Source organism: Heteronotia binoei, chromosome 1 (assembly GCF_032191835.1).
Source record: "Heteronotia binoei isolate CCM8104 ecotype False Entrance Well chromosome 1, APGP_CSIRO_Hbin_v1, whole genome shotgun sequence".
Classification (NCBI taxonomy): domain Eukaryota; kingdom Metazoa; phylum Chordata; class Lepidosauria; order Squamata; family Gekkonidae; genus Heteronotia; species Heteronotia binoei.
This window is the reverse complement of record NC_083223.1, coordinates 206,922,067-206,944,208: the sequence shown is the minus strand read 5'-3', so window position 1 is coordinate 206,944,208 and position 22,142 is coordinate 206,922,067.

Genomic DNA, 22,142 nt, shown 5'->3' with positions numbered 1-22,142 from the left:
GTCCCATGTTTGCAGAAAAATGGAAATCTAAATTTTTAAAAAATTAAAAATGGGTGTTTAACCCCCCTCAATAATAGAAACAGCACCTGTAGCTTTAAGAAAAGAATGCCCCCAATGGCTGTTCCCAGGCAACCATAACTGTATTGCCAGCTCTCAAGCTTTGCTTTTTGTCAGTAAAAGCCAGAGGGAAGTGGCAGTGCCCTTTCCAGGGCTGTTTTGGCCATTGAGGGAAGGAAAAGAAGAGGCAAGGAGATATGAGGGGGTTGCCAAGAGGGAAAAAAAGATAAATTAGTGTGCAGAAGGTGATACAGGAGCAAATTAGGTAATCTACGCAAGTCTTTGCAGCTTCCCACTATGCAACTGGGCATAGACTGGCAGCTAGCTAGCACTGCTCAGCTGGGCTTGGCCTAGTAGTTGGCACTGCACAACTGTTTTTCCCAGCTAGAGACTGCCAGGAGGATGGAAGACGGGGAAGCTGAAGATTTTTTTTTAAAGATAGGTTGGTTGGTGGGTGGGAAGGAAGGAAGGAGAGAATGAAGCAGGAAAAGGTGAGAGGCTATGGGGGCTTTCAGAGAAAAGAAAGAAGAAATACTGGAGATGGGGAAAATGAGCTGCTCCTGTCAAGTCTTGGGTCCCCCATTGCTCTTTCTTGAAAATTAGCAAAACATACACTATTATAAAGGGTATGATATGGAATGGATGGAAAACTTGAATGTAACAAGAAGACTGATGGGATGTTGTGCAACTCTAAGGGATGCTGAATCTACCACAGGGATGCATCACCATTATGCCATCTAAACCAACAAAACTGTAAGTGTAGGCAAAGAACAGTCTTAAGGCAGCAAAACTGACTAAAGTTAGAAATACTGTACTGAATGTTACAAAGGCAGAAGACATTGAATTATAGTAAATGGGATAATGTGTACAATAAACATTACAACAAACTATAATATGGAGATTGGCTGTGGTTCACTGGAAGAACATCTGTTTGTCATGCAGAAGAAGAGGTGATTGGATTTATACCATGCCCTTCACTTGTACTCTCAGGGCAATTTTCCTTCCCTTCCTCTCCCCACAACAGACACCCTGTGAGGTAGGTGGGGCTGAGACTTCTTTTGAGAACTGCTCTTTTGAGAACAGCTCTGAGAAAACTGTGACTGACCCAAAGTCACCCAGCAGCTGCATGCAGAGAAGAGAGGAATCAGACCTGGTTCTCCAGATTAGAGTCTGATGCTCTTAACCACTACACCAAACTGGCTCTCAGAAAATCACAGTTTCAATCCCCAGCACCTCCAGTTAAAAGGATCAGGTAGGAGGTGATGTGAAAGACCTCAGCCTGAGATCCTGGACAGCTGCTGCCAATCTGAATAGACAATACTGACTTTGATGGACCAAGGCTCTGAGTCTGATTCACTATAAGGCAGCTTCATGTGCTTATGTGTGTTCAATGCTATCCCTTGTAGAAGTAACCAGTCAAGTTGATCCGTTATACTATTTTCTGATCCTTTTATAAGAACGTCTCTGGACATTTCTGTTTTGCAGTCTGCAAAATGACAGAAGCATGGGGGCCTACAGAACAGGAGGATCAGTTTTTTAAACTATTCCCTCCTTCCGCTACAGACCTCTGATCTGTCTGTCATGCATGTTCCTGGAGGTCTCCTGCCCCCAAGGAACAGAGTATCAGACAGATCAATAGGTGATAATGGGAGGGGGAAGGCCAGGAAGTTCCAATTGAAAATCATATTATCATCAAGATCCAACCAATAAAATTGAATTGTAGTCATGAAAGGGGAAAAAGTATAGAGAGCAGTTTCAATGGGAAAGGATTTTGGGGTTCTCTCATTTCCAGCCAGAAGCAAACTATTGCATTCTGCTGAAGCTTCCAAGCCCCAGGTAGAATGATTACAATGGTCAACATCTGAATTTAGAAAGCATGAGTAAGGGTGGGTAGATCTCTGTTTTCTGAGATTTAAACTCAGACCACTGAAGTCTACCTCCAATAGTCTATCAGTTTTACCATACTGGTTCTCATATCTAGAGGCCTGATAAACATTAAGAATACTAACTTGAAATGTTGGTTTGACATTTTTATACTTCCATCCAGAGTCATTTATTAGAAAAAGAGGTGCTGGAGCTCATTAGCACAACTCATTTCCATCACTGGAAGGTGTACTACATTATATCGACTCAGCATCTACCTTAAAATGTTTCTTGAATTATAATTTCATAATAAAACCTTACTGTCATCATACTTTTAAAATTACTTTTTCCTAGGTGGCCACAGTGACATGATGAATATTTTTGGGAGGGACAGTGGCTCAGTGGTAGAGCATCTGCTTGGTAAGCAGAAGGCCCCAGGTTCAATCCCTGGCGTTTGCAAAAAAGAGTCCAGGCAAATAGGTGTGAAAAACCTCAGCTTGAGACCCTGGAGAGCCGCTGCCAGTCTGAGTAGACAATACTGACTTTGATGGACCAAGGATCTGATTCAGTATAAGGCAGCTTCATATGCCCATTTCCATCTGTCTGCTTTATATGTTTTGGTTATTTTCCCATTAGATAGTTTGTCAAATCTTACAGTTCATCAGAATTCTCATGGGGGGTTTGAACAATGGAGCCCAGAAGCAAGTGGTTTTTGTTGGGGGGGGGGGGGGGAGAAAAAAATAAGACAGTAACATTTAGAGGTTTTGTGAGCTCCTGCCCAAAATATTGTGATATTTATGTCCAACTGGGCAAACATTTTCATGGTTATCTTTTTAGAGTATAAAGGATATCTTTAACTGACTTGAATGCATATTTATTTCACATACCTGATAACTTCTGTTGTGTTTTGCACATCTCCCTTTTCTCTCTCTTTTTTTTTTTGGACAGTTTGCCAGACATCTTGAGATAGGTAGTCATCAACTGATACATCTCAATTTGCTAGCTACTTCTTGAAACCTTGTCAATGTTTTTTTCTCAAAGCAATGCTAATTGTTTTGCACAAAGTAAGAAGCTGGTATATTTGATGTTGTGCTTTCTTGGAAGGCAATTTTTGTTTGTAGTTGGAATAAGGCTTTAATTTTTTTTGGGGGGGTTATTTTTATCTTATTAGTACCATCCAACTTGAACTCAGCAGGAATAATAATAATAAAATGTTTGCATGCATCGTAGTTTAACACACATACTTTATTTTGTTTCCTGAACAGGTTGTGAAAGCACTGCCATCTCTTTGGCAATGCAAATGGATTTGTTGTATGTCATGGAAAATGCTTACAGCCCTTAACTGTTACGGCATGACCAGCACCAGGAAAATAACAGTGGAACAGATGCTGCCACCACTGCCCCTGGTGGGGAAAGATGATGAAACAGAAGGGCATTAGAGCTGGTGGATGGCAAATTAATCCTATTGTACTAGCAGCTGCAACTAGCGAGATGTTAGCATTCGTGCTTCGGCTCTTCCAGTACACCAAGCTCTGGTAGAGATGGTTGGAAGAGAAGAGACAATGAAAGGTCACCAGTTTCAATGGCATAATAATGATGGAAAAAGACATTCATGGAAATTCTCTGTGAATGAAACTCCTTTCTCCACAGTAGATCTCTCTAAGCTGGGCCTTTTATTATAAGCTTAACATTCTCAGGTATACAGGATTGCATGACTGGTATGGAAAATAAGTATTTACCTTTCTGATCTTAAAAGCCTTGGCAGCTTAATTTCTAAATTCAGTTCACATGCAGCAAAAGCTCTTCCCTTTCTTCTCCTGATTGTCAAGAAGTATCGCCTTTTTCATTTATGGAAGAAACAAGGAGGTGATTCTCGTGTTTCCAAAGAATATGGTGATTTTGGCAAGGAACCAGCAAAACAGAATTCCAGAAACATCCCTGGCTCCAAACAATCAGGCCCTAAGTGCAAGGCATTTTATTTCCTTTGAAGACAGCATGAATTACACAAGTCAAGGTTTTGCAGGCTTTATTCATATCTTTTTTTTTTTTTTTTGCGCATGTATGTGAAAACTTGTTGAAGGGAGATGAGCAGACAATGGCTTGTGTATGCCAAAACTGGCATCCAGTGATTCTTAATGTCTGAATGAGAGATACCCCCACCCCGCCTTTCCTCCACAGGAGATGTTGCCAAGAAAAGAAGTAGTTGCTTGAAGCATTTACAAATGATAATGCACCAACAGCTGGTCTCAATCCAACCCAGCTATTGTAGGGTATTAAAAAGATGGGCCAGAGTTTGATGTCTACTGCCAAACTCCTGTGCAGAGTTAGGGAACATTTTTACCAGAGACAAAAGGCAGGAGGGGAAACTTGATTCTTGAATTCAAAAATCTTTAGTACAATCTTTAGTACAAACCTTGACTGGCATACTGGTAAGTACATATTGGTAGAACTAATGCTTTGCTGACACAAAATACAGATTGCAGCTGTTTGTTCCATGTTTGATGTTTATGTTTTTTAAAATAAATTATACTACAGTTGACAATCAATATTAACAGATAACATAGTTATGCTGCAATTTCACATTTCTTTCACACTCCTCCCCGCCTTTCCCCCTACATTATGAGGGAGGTTCGATGGAGAAATGATGATATCCTCTTGTGTGAATATGGTGGCAGAGTGGGGCTTCGATCTTCTCTAGCTATGCTGCTATTTGCATACACGTGAATTCATGAGACCTTACAAAAACCAGGCCTTATGTGGTCATATATTCAATCAATGAATTCATCTATTCATGAAAATAACATTTATTCTGAATTGAACAGTACAAAGTGATGTGTGCATAGCTACAGATACATTCTTGAGAACAACATTGTCTCCAATGAATCACCTAGTCTAGCAACATCTCCATCTCTGCATGCAAGAAACCCACATCTTAGAATATGTTTTAACTGTTACATTGCTCTGTCAATGAGTTTAAAACATGTAGGTTGTCTAGCGCCAGTGGTTGTGAGGGAGTTTCATAATCACTTTGCTCCCTTCCTTTGGGAAGTTTTGTGGGTGAAATACCTCAAATGGAGCCCCTATAGGTCTGCTTATTAGATAACAAATTAGGATGATAAGAATTTCTCTCATTCTTCTCCCTCATTGTTTAATTGGGGGAAAATTAAAATTAGTTCTTGAATTGCAGAGTGAGTGGTTTGCAGAGCTACCTCGCTCATGAGGTAAGGCAAGGGACTCGGACAATGAGGTGTGGGGGTGGATGGCATCCTCTACATCAGTCTCTGCTTCTTTTCACTCTTGCTATCCCCACCCACAGCATCTGAACAGCTAATGTGCTGTTCTTCTTCTCCCCCTAGGCTTCTTTAAGCACAGCAGGGCAAGCTGCAGATGCCCAGTGGCGCATCCCAAACTCTTGAAAACTATCTTGCAAGAGTTTGAAAACAGTAGATGTGAAGGAGTGTTTGTTGCTTCATAAGGAGGCAGCAAATATGAGAGGTGGTGGTCACTCTTGGAGGCAGTACCCATGTTTGGGGAAGACTATGTGTGTGGGCAGCTGGAGGAAGCGGCTGTCAATGGCAGTTTGATATGGATTTAATTTCCTTCCATTCATTTTCATCCCTCCCATGATACTGTTGCATGCACATGTGCATTTAAAAACACTGCTAAATTCTGTCTGTTAGCATCAAATGAGATGAAATGATCATGCATATGAACATTGTTTTTGTTTGCTGTTTTGCATGTGCCCTCCTTTATATTGGTAAATCACTACACACAAAAAAAAGAATATTGGTTGTACTGTGCAGTCATATCAAGATTGCTTCTTTTGAGGGAGAGGGGGGAGAGTAGCATTTCAGCCATGTACACCTGTCCCTTTGTAAGGTAGAGAAGATGAAAAAGACACAAACTGAAGTGACTGGAAGGCGCAGCAGACTTTGCATGCACAATGCTCTGTAGAAAATGCAGAATTAAAACCCCCCACAACAATAGAGGATTTCTAAAGCATCAGTTCTTCTGTGAAAACAATATCAGGTAATTCAGAGGTCCAAAACCTGGGGAGAAATTTGGATGTAGAAAATTTTAGCAGTATCTCTATGATAATGGCCGCCCTGAGCCATTTTATGGGAAGCGCGGGGTATAAGTTATAGAATAAAATAAAATAAATAAATACATAAATAAATAAATATTCTTGAAACAGCCTCTTTTGCAATTTAAATTTGAATCTGTTTGAATCTTGCTGTGGTGTGATCCCAGTCACTTACTGACCAATCTGCATGAATGCAAAGTTTCTTTTCAAAAACTTTCTGCTCAAATTATCAAACCAGGAACATACTGCAGCCAGGAGTCATTTTGCAGAAAAAGAGGTGCCAGAGCTCATTAGCACAACTCATTTGTATAACTCATTTGCATGTGCCACATACCCGTGACGTCACCGGGAGGTGTACTAAATTATACAAGTTCAGCTTGTACCTTAAAATGCTTCTTACTAGTATGAGTTCACTGTGATCTTCTCCTAGTAAGGCATAGTTTATACATGCAGCTGCACAACACTATGGAACTTGCTGTAGTTCAGGAGGCTGTGCAACCCAGCAGCGTTCCCTCTAAGCTGAGTTTGTGTGAACTAACTCACAGTTTTTTAGCCTCTAGTTCACACATTTTTGTCTTAGCTCAGGAAAAATGGTCCCAGAGCAAACTAATTTTTGCAGTATCCAAATTGGTCACTCACAACTTTAATGCCAGTAGCTCACAAAGTAGAATTTTTGCTCATGACTCCACAGCTTAGAGGGAGCATTGGTTGCCAGCTCTGGATTATGAAACTCCTGGAGATTTCGAGGTGGTGCATGGGGAGGTTGGAGTTTGGGGATGGGAGGGAGTTCAGCAGAGATGTAATGCCATAGTTCACTGTCCAGAACTGCCATTTCCTCCAGGATAACTGATCTCTGTAGTAGTCTGGAGATTAGTTGTAATTCTGGGACAACTCTTCATATTGTGTACACATGCATTTCTCTGTTTTTATTTTTGCTGGACTTACAGTGATACTAATCTCTTTAAACGAAGATGATGTGATGCTGGGAGAACTCCTGCCATACCTGGAAACTGGCAACCCCTCTCCCCTAATGCTTATCTTATCATATTAAAAATTAACAAGATAAAATTAACAAGTCAAGGAGAAAGGTTTAGACTTCTGTGTACTGTTCTCATTTTTTACTTTCAGATATTATCAGTATGGCACCTGAAGTCTATTCTACCACCTCAGCTGCCTTATTCCCAGAGCATTCTGATGACATGGACTAAGTGACCATCAGATTCCAGCCAAAATCTTCTCACAGATTCAGTAAAATTGATGAATTGCCCTACCATATGGTATTTGATGGAAGTCCATTGACAAACAATAATGTCCCAACATTTTGCTGTTTTGATCACTTCTTAAAATTGTAGGGACTATTATAAAAATCTGTAGATCAACAATAAATGTCAATTTTCATCACTATAAATTATATGGACTTGAATTTAGGTATATTGTGATATATCGGTAAAAAGAAATTAAAACCTCAGTCATACTAATCAAATTAAATAATCCAGCCCTTAATGGGGGAAGAAGTTGCTGATAATTCATTTTTAGAATTTTTTTTTAAAAAGATCAGTAGAATCTAGGATGAGTGTCAATATTGGAATACGCTTAGTAATGATGCCAATGGGCATACATGTACAAATGTTTCAGTGCAATAGATTGTTGAAATAGCTTGTTAAAAATAATCCCATAAACTGGATCCATCCTGGAGTCTAGCTTGCTCAGATCAATTTGGAACAGGTTACATAAAGTATATGATAGTAAGAAACATTTTCACTTGCCTTCATTGAAATAATTCACTCTATGGGATTATTTAAAACACATAGAACCCCAAACACATATACCATTCTTACAATTTATAGTTTAATGACTCTGAAATTAGGGACGAGCAAATGCACCTTCTTTTGCTTCCTTTTATACTTATATTTTTATCGATGATTTTGCTGCCCTGCTTTTTTACTACTGGATTTTTAGATTCATTTGTAGTGTTTATTAGTTTTATCGAAAATGTATATTATATTTATATATAGAATGTACCTAATTTCTATGTATAATATATTGTAATTAATTATGGTGATTCATTGAACCACGAAAGTTTAACAATGCATACATTTTACAATCAGCTTTACAGCGTGGAAACAGAAAATGGTACAAAAGCAAAACACTGTGGCTTTGATTTGGATAAAACAGAAGCAAAATCAAAATGGGGATTTTCAGTGGATGAGAAATTTGAAATAATCCCTAATAAAAATATAAAGTTCGCATTAATTTTATCAGAGAAACTCTACTGAGTCAGCCAGCATTTGGGCAAACTAGAATTTAAGTGATGATGATTTCCTTTGCATCAAGGACCATTTCTAAAAAGGTTGTGTAGAGAATAGTTTGTGGTTTCCTTTTTTCTTTTCTGAAGGAAATGTTCAAGTTCCCTCTTGCTTACCAGCATACATTGAATTACTTTTATTCTTTTGCTGCTTCTAAATTTCCAGGAAATTGTGAGGCTAAAAGGATGCTTTATGGCTAAATATAATTACCGACGAAGCTGTTTGTGGCCAATGTACTATCAAGTGAAACAGGAATTACTCCAAAGGCCTTGGTTATTATCAGTACAGCTTATACACCCTCCTTTTTTCTGAATGGAAATGAAACATTTGGCTTTTTCAGCGGCAAAGATAAATGACGCTATTTGTTGATATATTTCATTTCAACTTGACATTTTTGTCAAACTTTTAAAAAGGCATATTAATTATTTAAAAAGATGAGCCAGGTAGGGGGAAAAAAGGGAAAGAGCGGAAGGAATTAGCCTGGCAATAGGGAGACCCATACATTCTCCCCCCTCACCCTGCCTTCCCTGCCCTGGTAAGAAATTTGTATTTACAGGATGTTCACAAACAGTGGCATGTTGCCTGTCCGTTCAGAGGCCTCCCTCCGCCTTTAACAGTCATATGGCTTGATTCTGTTTTCCAGATCGTTTCCGAGAGCTGCTATTTGAAATAAAAATGTTTGTATCTGTTTCCCTATTAATGGCCTCATTGTAATACAACCTGCTGCAGTTAAAATGGCAAAACAGATGCAACAATGAAAATTCAAAGTGATGGACACTCTGCTTTGCCTGTAAAAGCTGCTGACAATTTAGAGAACTAGAGTGGCTTTTGGAGCTTCAAAGATGAGAGTGGAAAGTGCCAATGAAAAGGAAAAGAGACGGTTGTTTGTGAACCAGAGAACTGTGCTAGGAATACTACCTAGGCCTGGTCAATTCTCTGCCTTTTGAGGTTAGCTTCTTCTATTGACTAACATCAAGTGCAGCAGCAGTCCCCACCCCCCTCCGAAACGGGTGCCAACAGCTTTTTCTTTTGGATTTGTATCTTTACTAGTGCTTCATGCTGAATTTTAAAAGGGGTGTGCCTGCCTCACGAAGGCTAGTACAATTGGTTCTTTTCTCTACAGAGCTTCCGTTTAAAAAAAAAAAAAAAGACATTCAAGCAGAGGCCAGCAGATGATACCTTTTAAAGGCCAGGGTTAGTCCCATCTGAACCTCTTTTTGGATCTCATTTTTTTTCTTTGCAGGTACAACCATTCCTGAAAAATCTCTGGGACTTGTTCTCCATTTTTAAAAAGGCAATATATCCAAGGCATATGAGAATGTTCAGCTTGGTTCTGTGACATATGCCATAGGAGAGTAAAATATGAAGAATCTCAGTGGGTTTTCTATTCTCAAGATGCACATACATCTGCTATAAATGTGTAAATCTGATGTCAGTGATAATTTCTTTTCCAAGATGTTCCTTTTCTGTCCTCTATATTAGAGCTCCAATACTGTTTTAAATAAATTCAGCTTTGGGAGATAATTATTACACTTGTGCATGGGAGTTGGTTTTGTTTCTTTTGTTTCTTTCATTTTTGTCATTTATTCCAAAAGGGACTGCTTTGTTGTTAGATGGTTTTATACAGTTTTTTCATTATTGTTCTTTTCCATTATTGTTGTTTCACTGTCATACTTTTAATTGTTCTTGTTTTCCCTTGGTTTCAATGAAAGACAGCCCTCCACTTTTCTTGGATCTTTACCTTCATGGTTGTTTGGAATCAGCCCAAATTGGACATACCTCAAAAGGATTGTAGTATTTCCTGAGGACACCATACACTGCCAAGTTGCAGACAGACAGAATATCCCTTCCCCTTGTTGAGGCAATATTTAACACTAAAAGTCTATGGGACCAAGGTTGGGAACATCACTGGCAGTCTGATCAAAATCAGCGCTAGGTAGTTTTATGAGTCTACATAGTTCACAGTCCTCTAGCAGAGCTAAATCTGCCACTGCAAGCCCTATATTCCCCAGTGTGATATGTTCCCTCTGTTTGGGCCAAACCAAGGCTGTGGGCAGCTATACCCAAAGCCTGAGATGAAATGATCCCTCAAGTCAGTTGCCAGAGCCAGAAGTGCAGCAGGCAGAAGGTACTGCTCTGCTGACCAGGCAAGGGCTGAAGGCCAGACTCCTAACATTTTATATCTGGCCTGGCAAATTCAGTGGCTTCCTACTGCATTCATACTGCCAGCTGCAAGGGCCAGTTGTAAATACCCTTGGTCCTCTTGCACCCAATGAGAGGCCTGAAGTGCTCACAGCCCTGGAAAGACATCTGTTAAGTTCAGAATATGAAGTTCCCAGTTCAAGCCTCCAGATCACTATCAATAGTTTCTCTAATCAAATGTAATAATTATCTGAATGTTAGAGTTTAGATTTTTGTTGTAAAACCAGTGTTATGCCTTTTGGATGGACATTTATTTAATGTTTCTTCCGATCCCTTCCTTTTAAATGTTATTTTAGCCTCTATCAGGATAGTTGGACAAGAGAGACAGTGATTGTTTTAAGGTCACCTAGTGAACCTTGGAGGAGAGTGGGCATTTGAGCCTGGATCTCCTGAAGCCTAATCCAGCAGTCTAACCTCACTAGCTTCTGAGAGCAGCGTTGCATTCCGCTATGCTTCCCCAATATCTGCTGTGCATACCTTTTGTCTAGCTCAGACATTTTATCAGATAACAATAGGCTTTTATCAGTAGCCTGACAGTGCCATCAACATCTGAGCGTCTGTAGCACTTCACGGTCAGGTTTGAGCAACATCTGAATGGTGGCTTAGAACTGAGAAATGCACAAGAAGAGAATGCACAGTATGAATGGGAGGGCAACCCCTTTGTCTTGGTAGATTCAGAGCACATCAGCTGTCCCTGTGTCATAGGAAGCATCTCTGCCACTGCCGGCTCAAAGGAGCATAGCCTCTATTGCTCATAATACAGAGACATCATTACTAATATAAAACACTGCTGGGGAGAAGGGATGCATGGGCAGGCCAAGATGGCAGATGGCTTTTAGTGGCCTGCTGCTTTCTGTTCTTCTACCTTTTAGCATGTGTACAATTTAAAGCTCTTGGTGACTGCTTTTACCTTGCTGTCCATTGGCCCTAGTGGGAGCTTTTGTTGTTATGAACAAATGCAGAATATTTTTTAGTGAGAGACTCTTGCCAACTGTGTGGAACTATCTCTTCCTGATTATCAGCTTTACAAAGAAGGGCTTACCAGGAAAAGATAAGGCAGTTGAAGAGGAATTTGTGGGAATATCCATTTTATCCTCCCTGCAACTTTTAGGTTGTAGCATTCAATGTAACTGAGCAATCCTGAGATATACATTGCCAAGGGTGAACTACCAATGCACAGTGAGGGAGGGCAGAGCAAGAAAAGGCAGGAGGCATGGTACCCGAACAGGTGGTAAGAAGATGCTACTAAAATTCTACCAAGGATAGGCTGACAGCATATGGAAATGAAGCCAGCAAGGAAGGGTCTTGTGCCTGGAAGACGACTGCAGATAATGTAGAATACTGAATCTGTTTGTCTGGCACAGAGTTCTTGTGTGACATCAGTGGCCAATTTTTTCCATCTGTGAAATGGTGATAAAGCTAAGCAATGTCAGAGGGATGTAAGCAATAGTTGGTTCATTCAAAAACACTTGAAACTGCAAATGGCCTCTGAGACATCAGTGAAAATAATAGTTTTATTGAGGAAAGGAGACATTTCTGAGTGGATGGCACATTCCCATAGTTGAGGATCTTCAGGCTATCTCTCAGGCATAAAGTTCCCTGTTTTTGGAAGAACACACAAAGAAACTTTTAATGTTGGTTGCCTTTATTCAGCTATGTTTTGTGTTTTACTGTGGAAAAATACACACACACTTCCATATTTCTAGCATCAACTTAAATTCTTGTTTTGGAATAAATGAGTCAAGTTCAGATTACTAATTAAAGCTTCATACTTGTCCTCTTTCTCCTCAGAGATAATAAAAACTAAATTCCAGTCAAGTTCATTCAGGCTCAGAAATAGCAGAATACAACAGAGGTGACCCTAGCCTAATTCTTCTAACTGGCTATTTCTTACAGAATTCAGGAACTAATTTAGCGAAATTTCAGGCTTTTCCAGCAGAATTGGCTAAGCCATTCTCTATGGCTAGAGCATTGAACTTGTTTAAACTCCTGTTTCAGTTGCAAAGCTGACTGGATGACTCTTGGGTCTACCTAGTTTACCTCACACACTTGTTTTGAGGATAAAAGGTCCTTGGCATTTTTGCAAAAGGGATGAGATATAAAATATTGGAGAATGAAGAAAATATTGGAGAATGAAGCCTGACACTAACCAATGGGTTTCTTTTTGCAACTTTGTGCTAATAACTGGATTTATAGAGTTCCCAGGCTTGGCCTGGCAATCAGCAGGAGATGAGGGAGACATAAGGGGGTGGCTGTTGGTGATGGTGTGATGTTAAATCCAGGAAAAACTGCCAAATGATGCCATGCGTCTTTAGGAATTACCAGAAACTCCAGTGGTTTTTGGTGATTTCTAGGGGCCATAGGGGCCAAAAATCATAACTATAAATGCAAGTTGATGGGTGTCCCGCCCAGCCCGGGCAGGGACTGCGCGGAGGAGACCCCCCGGCGCCTGCCAGCCGCTCCAAGCCCCCGGCATCGCCCCAAGAGCCCCCCCACCTCTCCAAGCCCCTGTGGAGGCCCCACCCCTCACCTCGACTGACGGGGCGAAAGCAGCCACCCGAGCGACGCCTCCCAGACGGCGAGCCCGGCTTCGAGTCCGTGAGGTCTGGCCGGGGCAAGACGCCGGAGAGCAAGAGGGAGAGCCATTCAGCTCGTCGCAGCACGAGACGCTCCCTTGCAGCACGCCGCTGAGGGCTGGGACGCCCGAGGCACGCCCAGTCAGCCCGTCCCCGAGGCACCTCTCCTGGGCGTCTGGGGCTTTGAAGGGGGGAGGAGCCAGAGAGGGGCAGGTCCTGGGAGGGGGGAGGATGGGTCGGGAAGCATAAAAGGAGGGAGGGAGGAGGTCGCTGAGGAGAGCTGGCTGATGCGCAAAGAGGCTGCCTCGCGAGAGAGAGGGACAGGAGCCATAGCACAGCCAGGAGGGAACGGGGGCCTGCGGTGAAGTAACCCAGTGCCCACCCCCCTGTTTCTGAGACCTCCGGGGAACGCCCCAGAGTGCCCGGGTGGGGCAACGGCGACGCCGGGGGACCGGGAGGGGCACCAAAGACCTGACAACGTGGTGGAGGAGGCGGGCACTCTCCCGAGCCTAGGACGACCACGCCCCCATATTCCGGCCCCGCCCGGGTGGCACTCAAGCCGAGTGGCGACCCCAACCATTGAGCCGGAGTCCAGCGAGTCGTCGACGGACGAGTCAAGTGAGGACTCCGTGATACACGTGGGGCGGACCGCCGCCATGGACACTAACCCCGCCCCCGTGGATTTGGCCCAGTTTGGGCAGTGGCTCGCAGACCACCAGGCGCAGCTCCTACGGGAGGTCACCCAGCAGCAGACGGCGGCCCAAGCCACCCTCGTGCGGGATCTTCACCAGGCGCTCCTCGCCCGCCCGGAGCCCGCGGGGCCAACACCATTCGGCGCCGGGAGGAGCCCCTGGCCCCCTCTAACGAAGCTGGGGGCGGAGGACGATGTCGAGGCATACCTGGAAGCGTTTGAGCGAGTGGCTGAGGCCGCTCATTGGCCCAGAGAGCAGTGGGCCTTTATTTTGGGACCCTACCTGACCGGGGAGGCCCAAGCTGCCATGAAGGCCCTGGAGCGGGCTCAGGCGGCGGACTATACAGCGCTCAAGGCAGCCATCCTGGACCGCCTGGAGATCACGCCTGAGGCCCACCGCCAGAAGCTGCGTTCCTGGCTGCCTACGGGGGAGACGCGACCACGCTCAGCAATAGCGACCCTCAAGGATGCCGCCACCCGGTGGCTCAACCCCACCACCAGCGACGGGCGGCGCATCGTGGAGCTGGTGGTAGTGGAGCAGCTGCTGCAGGTGCTGCCGCCGCGTACCCGCCATTGGGTGGCCTGCTGGAAGCCAACCCGTCTCAGCGAGGTCCAGGAGCTGTGGGAGAACTTTCAGGCCGCCGACCACCGCGGCCTGCCCTTCCGCGCAGAGGGCGGCAAGCCAGGGAAGGGCTTGCCCCCACCCGGCGGACGGGCCGCCCCAGGAGCGACACCCGGGAGGGCGCCCGGGGCCGGAGACCGGGGGGGCCGGGCGCGGACGCCGCCGGCCCGTGCCACGCCGGGGTGGTGGAGGCCCGGAGCACGCCCGGCGCTACCCGGACTTGGTCTACGCCCCGGAGGCCGCGAGGGGGAGAAGGAGGGGCACCCGCCGCCGGAGGCCCGCCGTCCAGCAGGAGACATAGGGCCCTGCTTCACCTGTGGCCAGTGGGGCCATCTCAAACGCGAGTGCCCCCTGATGGAGTGCGACGTGAGCTGGGAAGAGTCCTGGCAGACGGCTGAGGCGGGGGCTCGCCCCCCCCCCCCCTGGACGATCCCGGTGTCCTTGGGAGGGCGGCAACTGCAGGCCATGGTCGACAACGGCAGCTCGCTGTCTATGATACGAGCCCACTTGGTGCCCGCCCCGCTGCCTGTCATCCGCACCGCCGCCATCCGGTGCGTCCATGGGCACATCGAAAGAAGCCCGGTGGTGTCCATCCCACTGAAATACTTAGGCCGCTACTGGAGCGTGCCGGTCGCCAAAGTAAGCAGCCTGCCCTACCCAATACTGCTCGGGCGGGACGCTCCGCGTTTTGGCGACGTAGTGGAAGCAGCCAACCCCGGCCGACCAGGCCAGCCTGCCGGGGCCGGTTATGATGACGCCGCCCCCGCTGGGGAGACAGAGGACAGCGACCCCGGGGAGGGCCCGTCCAACGCAGAACGTCCCGTGGCGGGTGGCCGAGAGGCGTGGCCGGCGGACCCGCAGTTCGTGGAGGCTCAGGCCTAAGACGAAGAATTGGAGGCGCTGCGGCGGCACGAAGCAGTCCGAGACGGGGTGGTTGTAGACGAGCGCCGGAGCCGGCGCCTCCCTCGAATCATCCGGGAAGAGGGCGTGTGGTTCAGAGAGGTAAAAGGGCGGCTGGGCCCCGGGAAGCAGCTGTTGGTCCCTCACAGGTACCGGCCCGAGGTCCTGAAGGGCGCCCACGACCACCAATGGGCGGGCCACCAGGGGGTGAAGAGTACTCTGACCCGGGTGCTAGCCAACTTCTTCTGGCCTTCCGTAGCCCGGGAGGTCCAGGCCTACTGTCGCTCCTGCGATATCTGCCAACGCCTCGCGTCTAGGGCCGAGCCGCAAGCCCCCCTAGCCCCCTTGCCCATAGTGGGGGTCCCGTTCGAACGAGTGGCTATGGACTTTGTCGGGCCCCTACCCCGCACCCCTCGTGGGGCCCGCTACATCCTGGTCCTCATGGACTACGCCACCCGGTACCCGGAGGCTATCCCCCTGCCCACCATGAAGAGCGCGGGCGTGGCCAGGGCCTTGATGCACTATTTCGCACATGTGGGGTTGCCCCGGGAGATACTCACAGACCGAGGCACACCCTTCACGGCGAGCCTCATGCGGCAGGTGTGCCAGGCGCTGCACATCAAGCAGCTCTTCACCTCCGTCCACCACCCCCAGACTGACGGGCTGGTGGAGCGGATGAACCAGACCCTGAAGGCCATGCTGAGGAAGACAGCATATGACCACCCCACTGCCTGGGACCTCTATGTGGACCCGCTGGTCTTTGCCATCCGAGAGACGCCCCAGGCATCCCTGGGGTATTCCCCGTTCGAGCTGCTGTACGGGCGGCAACCCCGGGGCATCCTGGGCCTGCTCGGAGAGCAGTGGGTGCAAGGCAGAGCAGTGCCGGAAGAGGCCCCGGAGGAGTACGTCAGGCAGCTGCAGGGACGCCTAGAAGACGTGCGGCGGGAGGCCCGGGAGAACCTCGCACAGGCCCAGGAGGTCCAGAAGAGGCGTTATGACAAGGGCGCTAGGGCCCGCGGGTTCCAGGCGGGGGACGATGTCCTGGTCCACAGGGGAGCGATGGGCCAGAGCCAGGGGGACCCGTGGCGGGGACCCTTCCAAATCACCCGAGTCCTGGGTCCCCTGACATACGAGGTCCAGTGCGGGCCTCGTGCTCGCCAAAGGAAGACCCTCCATGTGAACAGCCTAAAGGCCTGGGTGCGGCGGGAGGCGCGGCCGGAGCAGGGGCTCGTGGCCGAAGATCCGGGCGAGCTCCCGGACGGAACCCTGCCCTGGACGACCGCGGGGGGCGCCGGGGGAGGCCCGGTGTTGGACGCCGCTCTCACCCCCAGCCAGCGACAGGAGCTGCAGAAGGTCCTGGCCGAGTGCCCGACGGTATTCTCCGACCAGCCGGGCCTGACCACCCTGGTCAAGCACCGGGTAGTAACCCCTGCAGGCCAGGTGGCACGCGCCCGGTGGAGGCCCGTCCCACAGAAGCGCTGGGACGTGATCGCCCGGGAGGTAAGGGAGATGCTGCGCCTCGACGTCATCGAACCATCACAGAGTGAGTGGCGCAGCCCGGTGGTCCTGGTGCCAAAGCCCGACGGCAGCGTGCGCTTCTGTGTGGACTATCGGGAAGTGAACAAACTGGCCAAATTCGATGCCTACCCGATGCCGCGGGCCGATATCCTAATCGACCAGCTGGGGGAGGCCCGGTACCTCTCCGCCCTGGACCTCACCAAGGGCTATTGGCAGGTGCCCATGCACCCGGCCGACAGAGAAAAGACCGCTTTCGCCACCCCACAAGGCTTGTTCCAATTCAAGCGCATGCCCTTTGGCTTGAATGGGGCTGCGGCCACATTCCAGCGGCTGGTGGACAAGGCCCTAGCCCAATGCGAGGGTTTCGCTCGGGCCTATATCGACGACATCGTGGTGTGCAGTCCCACCTGGGAGGCCCACCTGCTCCACCTCCGCCAGGTACTCCACGCCCTGCAGGCCGCCGGGCTCCACGCTAACCCGCGGAAAAGCCGCCTCGGCTTCCAGGAGCTAAAATATCTAGGGTTCCTGGTAGGGAAAGGCCAACTCCGACCCCTGCCAGAGAAGGTCGTCACCCTGGAGCAGCAGCCCCGCCCGCGCACCAAGAAGCAGCTACGGCGCTTCTTGGGATTTGCGGGCTATTACAGCAAATTTATCCCCAACTTTGCGGCAGTGGCCACCCCGTTGACGGACTGCCTGCGGAAGGCGTGCCCGAACGTCCTCCAGTGGGGGCCAGCCCAAGACGCAGCGTTTGAGGCACTGCGTACGAGCCTCTCCCGAGACCCCGTGCTGAGAAACCCGGACTTCTCCCAGCCCTTTGTGTTGCACACAGATGCTTCGGGGACCGGTATCGGGGCAGCCCTGCTCCAGGGGGGCCCTGGGGACGAACGCCCGGTCCTATTCATCAGCCGCAAGCTCCTGCCCGCCGAGCGGGCGTACTCCACCGTAGAAAAGGAGGCCCTGGCGGTCAAGTGGGCCGTCGGGGCATTGAAATTCTACCTCACCAACAACCCTTTCCGGTTGGTGGTGGACCACGCCCCCCTGCTGTGGATGTCGAGGATGAAGGACTCCAATGACCGAGTCCTTCGCTGGTATATGTCTCTTCTCCCCTTTTCTTTCACAGTGCACCATCAAGCCGGGGCCGACCACCGCGTGGCCGACTACCTCTCCCGGGTCTTCGAGGAGGAAGCGGAGAAGCAAGGGACACGGGGGGGGGTGTGTCCCGCCCAGCCCGGGCAGGGACTGCGCGGAGGAGACCCCCCGGCGCCTGCCAGCCGCTCCAAGCCCCCGGCATCGCCCCAAGAGCCCCCCCCACCTCTCCAAGCCCCTGTGGAGGCCCCACCCCTCACCTCGACTGACGGGGCGAAAGCAGCCACCCGAGCGACGCCTCCCAGACGGCGAGCCCGGCTTCGAGTCCGTGAGGTCTGGCCGGGGCAAGACGCCGGAGAGCAAGAGGGAGAGCCATTCAGCTCGTCGCAGCACGAGACGCTCCCTTGCAGCACGCCGCTGAGGGCTGGGACGCCCGAGGCACGCCCAGTCAGCCCGTCCCCGAGGCACCTCTCCTGGGCGTCTGGTGCTTTGAAGGGGGGAGGAGCCAGAGAGGGGCAGGTCCTGGGAGGGGGGAGGATGGGTCGGGAAGCATAAAAGGAGGGAGGGAGGAGGTCGCTGAGGAGAGCTGGCTGATGCGCAAAGAGGCTGCCTCGCGCGAGAGAGGGACAGGAGCCATAGCACAGCCAGGAGGGAACGGGGGCCTGCGGTGAAGTAACCCAGTGCCCACCCCCCTGTTTCTGAGACCTCCGGGGAACGCCCCAGAGTGCCCGGGTGGGGCAACGGCGACGCCGGGGGACCGGGAGGGGCACCAAAGACCTGACAATGGGGTGTGAACTGGCAGAGACTGATCACGAGAGAGATCTAGGGGTCATGGTAGATAACTCACTGAAAATGTCAAGACAGTGTGCGATTGCAATAAAAAAGGCCAATGCCTTGCTGGGAATTATTAGGAAGGGAATTGAAAACAAATTAGCCAGTATCATAATGCCCCTGTATAAATTGATAGTGCGGTCTCATTTGGAGTACTGTGCACAATTCTGGTCACCATACCTCAAAAAAGATATTATATCATTGGAAAAAGTGCAGAAAAGGGCAACTAGAATGATTAAAGGGTTGGAACACTTTCCCTATGAAGAAAGGTTAAAACGCTTGGGGCTCCTTAGCTTGGAGAAGTGTCACCTGAGGGGTGACATGATAGAGGTTTACAAGATAATGCATGGGATAGAGAAGGTAGAGAAAGAACTGCTTTTCTCCCTTTCTCACAATACAAGAATGCGTAGACACTCAATGAAATTGCTGAGCAATCAGGTTAGAACAGATAAAAGGAAGTACTTCACCCAAAGGGTGATTATCATATGGAATTCACTGCCAGAGGAGGTGGTGGTGGCTACAGGCATAGGCAGCTTCAAGTGGGGATTGGATTAACATATGGAGCAGAGGTTCATCAGTGGCTATTAGCCATGGGGTATTGATGGAACTCTGTCTGGGGCAAGAGACGCTCTGTATTCTTGGTGCTTGGGAGGGGCAACAGTGTGAGGACTTGTAGTGTCCCAGCCCTCTGATGGCCCTCTGGATCGCACTTGGATTTTTTGGCCACTATGTGACACAGAGAGTTGGACTGGATGGGCCATTGGCCTGATTCAACATGGCTTCTCTTATGTTCTTATGAGGTGTGACATCACTTCCTTTTTTCTGGAAGTGATGTCATGCTGCTGGCCTGGTTGCAATTCAATTTTTTCTCTCCTGCCAACTCCAAGTGATGATGGGAAACAAGAGATGGCAGGGAAGCCCCTGCCATCACTGTAGGAGTGGCAGCCCTAGTCTTTAGTGTGGATTTAGTGTGAGGAATTGTAGGTTTATTTTTAAGAGGATTGTTTTGTTATTTATAGGACAGCATAAATGTAGAAAAGAAAACAGAAATAAATTCAAGTAAAAGAAGAATTTTGAGCAAATGTAATTTAGGACCCCAGTCTTAAATTTGTTGAATTGTAATTCAGAGGTGGGAATGACTAGGGAATGGGATTTTTAACAGAGACCTTTTTAGTACCCTGATGAAACCCAAATTACCAAGATTTAAGGGGCCATTAATGGCAGTGATGGTGATAGAAAAACAGCTTTTTGTAGATTAGACGATTCTTAAAGGCATCTCTGCATTACATGGATCTAAAGTGCTTTAACAGTAATTCTTTCTCTCTCGGGAATTCTATGAAATGTAATCCAGCCAAAAGCACAAGTTACTTAACAGAGAATTCTCAGCATCCTCATCAAACTTCAGTTTCCAGGATGCTTTGGAGGAAGTCCAATATAAAATTGGTATAAAAATTTGTACTGTAGGTAGGGCTTTAGTGCTGCAAACTATGATGGAAGGCAGTCACACTATATATTGAAAATTTGTACTATTATTTAAACTCTCTCAACTGGACTCCATAAAATAATACAAATAATTTACAACATTGAACAAAACCTAAAAGTAATCCAGTTCTCCTAACCTCATGTTTCTCAATCAATGGTTTGGAATGAGGATTGGAGATTACCCAGGATTACTACTGATCTCCAGACTACAGACTGCTTTGAAAGGTGGACTCTATGACATGCTCAGAAGTAATCTTAATTCGATACTTTGAAAGGTTATAATTATATATATATTCTATTGTTGAATATGGACATGCTGTAGCCATGTAGCTCTTTGGGGTGATAATAATTGCCACTGTGGCTCTCCTGACAAAAATATGTAATCTTTCATTGAAATCTGCCTCCGTTCCTGAGGACTGGAAGGTAGCAAATATCACCCCCATCTTTAAAACGGGTTCCAGAGGAGATCCAGGAAATTACAGGCCAATCAGTCTGACTTCAATACCGGGAAAGTTGGTAGAAACCATTATCAAGGACAGAATGAGTAGGCACATTGATGAACACTAGTTATTGAGGAAGACTCAGCATGGGTTCTGTAAGGGAAGATCTTGCCTCACTAACCTGTTGCATTTCTTTGAGGGGGTGAACAAACATGTGGACAAAGGAGACCCGATAGATGATGTTTACCTTGTCTTCCAGAAAGCTTTTGATAAAGTTCCTCATCAAAGGCTCCTTGGAAAGCTTGAGAGTCATGGAGTAAAAGAACAGGTCCTCTTGTAGATCAAAAACTGGCTAATTAATAGGAAGCAGAGAGTGAGTATAAATGGGCAGTCTTTGCAGTGGAGGACGGTAAGCAGTGGGGTGCCGCAGGGCTTGGTACTGGGTTCCATGCTCTTTAACTTGTTCATAAATGATTTGGAGTTGGGAGTGAGCAGTGAAGTGGCCAAGTTTGCAGATGACACTAAATTGTTCAGGGTGGTGAGAACCAGAGATGATTGTGAAGAACTCCAAAGGGATCTTTGAAGCTGGGTGAGTGGGCATCAACATGGCAGATGAGGTTCAATGTGGCCAAGTGCAAAGTAATGCACATTGGGGCCAAGAATCTCAGCTACAAATACAAGTTGATGGGGTGTGAACTGGCAGAGACTGACCAAGAGAAAGATCTTGGGGTCGTGGTAGATAACTCACTGAACATGTCAAGACAGTGTGCAATTGCAATAAAAAAGGCCAACGCCATGCTGTGAATTATTAGGAAGGGAATTGAAAACAAATCAGCCAGTATCATAATGCCCCTGTATAAATCGATGGTGCGGTCTCATTTGGAAAACTGTGCAATTCTGGTCACTGCACCTTAAAAAGGATATTATAGCATTGGAAAAAGTGCAGAAAAGGGCAACTAGAATGATTAAAGGGTTGGAACACTTTTCCTATGAAGAAAGGTTAAAATGCTTGGGGCTCTTTAGCTTGGAGAAACGTCGACTGCGGGGTGACATGATAGAGGTTTACAAGATAATGCATGGGATGGAGAAAGTAGAGAAAGAAGTACTTGTCTCCCTTTCTCACAATACAAGAACTCGTGGGCATTCGATGAAATTGCTGAGCAGTCAGGTTAAAACGGATAAAAGGAAGTACTTCTTCACCCAAAGGGTGATTAACATGTGGAATTCACTGCCACTGGAGGTGGTGGTGGCTACAAGCATAGACAGCTTCAAGAGGGGGTTAGATAAAAATATGGAGCAGAGGTCCACCAGTGGCTATTAGCCACAGTGTGTATATATATATGTGTGTATATATATTTGTTTTGGCCACTGTGTGACACAGAGTGGATGGGCCATTGGACTGGATGGGCCATTGGCCTGATCCAACATGGCTTCTCTTATGTTCTTATGTGAGCCATGATATGAGCACCACTGTCCTAACCATT